The following is a 1,921-nucleotide window of genomic DNA, read 5'->3' as shown; positions in this document are numbered from 1 at the left end:
TGTACGCAGATGATAAAAAGGCTGGGAAAGAAATCAGAGAAATTTCACAATAGCCACAGATAGCATAAAATAGTTTGGAATAACTCTAACCAAACAATTGGAAGACTTGTATGAAAAGAAGTTTAAATCTTTGAAGAAAGAAATTGAAGAAGATGCCACAAAGTGGAAAGATCTCCTATGCTCTTAGGTAGGCAGAATTAACATAGTAAAAAATGGCAATCGTACCAAAAACAATCTACAGATTTAATGCAATGCCCATCAAAATCCCAGCAAAATTCTTCACAGACCTTCAAAGAATGGTACTCAACTTTATATGGAAAAGTAAAATACCCAGGATAGCCAAATCAGTCATATACAATAAAAAAACTTCTGGAGGCATCACAATCCCTGATTTCAAACTCTACTACAGAGCTACAGTACTGAAAGCAGCCTGATATTGGCATAAGAACAGACAGAAGGACCAATGGAACCAAAGACCCAGATGTTAATCCACACACCTTTGAAAACCTGATTGTTGAAAAAGAAGCAAAAAATATCAAATGGAAAAAAGAAAGCATATTTAACAAATGGTGTTGGCATAACTGGATATCAACATGTAGAAGAACGAAAATAGACCCATGTCTATCACCATGCAAAAAACTCAAGGCCAAATGAAACAATGACCTCAACATAAAGCCAGTTACACTGAACCTTACAGTAAAGAAAGTGGGAATTACACTTGAACACATTGGTATAGGGGACCACTTTCTAAGTACAACCCCAGCGGTACAGACACTTAGAGAAACAATTAATAAATGGTACCTCCTGAAACTGGAAAACTTCTGTAAAGCAAAGGACATGGTCAACAAGTCGAAACGGTGGCCTACAGAATGGGAAAAGATCTTCATTAACCCCATATCAGACAGAGGTCTGATCTCCAAAATATACAAGGAACTCAAGAAATTGTTCATCCAAAGAAGAAGTAATCCAGTAAAAAATGGAGCATAGACCTAAACAGAGAACTCTCAACAGAGGAATCTAATATGGCTGAATGACATTTAAGGAAATGTTCAACATCCTTAATCATCAGAGAACTTCAAATCAAAACAACTCTGAGATTCTGTCTTACACCTGTAAGAATGGCCAAGATCAAAAACACTGATGAAAACTTATGCTGGAGAGGTTGTGGGGAAAAGGCAACATTTTTGCATTGCTGGTGGGAATGCAAGGTGGTACAGCCCCTTTGGAATTCAGTATGGTGATTTATCAGAAAATTGGGAAACAACCTTCCTCAAGATTCAGTAATACCACTTTTGGGTATATATCCAAAGGATGCTCAATGGTGCCACAAAGGCATGTGCTCAACTATGTTCTAAGCAGCATTGTTTGTCATAACCAGAGCCTGGAAACAACCTAAATGCCCCTCAATCGAAGAATGGATAAGGAAAATGTGGTTCATTTACACAATGGAGTACTACACCACAGAAAAAATAATGACATATTGAATTTTACAGGAAAATGGATGAAGCTAGAAAACATTATTTTGAGTGAAGTAACCCAGACACAGAAATAAAATTATCACCTGTACTCACCAATAGGTGGTTTTTAAACATAAAGCAAAGACAACCAGCCTACAAATCATAATCCCAGAAAACTTAGACAACAATGAGGACACTAAGAGTGACTTACATAGATCTAATCTACATGGGAAGTATAAAAAGACAAGATGTACTGAGTAAATTGGAAGCATGGGGTCCGTGGTGGAGGGTTGAAGGGGGAATGGAGAAGCAGGAAGTGAAGCAGAGAAAAATGTGGAGCTCAATAAAAATCAATAAAAAGAATTAAAAAAGGACAGTTTTGAAATTCAGTCCTCATCTTCTACCTTTTGTTCTGGGGAAAAACTCTCAGACCATCAGCTTTGTGCTGAAAGTACTTTTTTTTT

Source organism: Microtus ochrogaster, unplaced genomic scaffold, assembly GCF_000317375.1.
Source record: "Microtus ochrogaster isolate Prairie Vole_2 unplaced genomic scaffold, MicOch1.0 UNK13, whole genome shotgun sequence".
In the NCBI taxonomy this organism is placed as follows: domain Eukaryota; kingdom Metazoa; phylum Chordata; class Mammalia; order Rodentia; family Cricetidae; genus Microtus; species Microtus ochrogaster.
Note: the sequence above shows the minus strand (reverse complement) of the source record.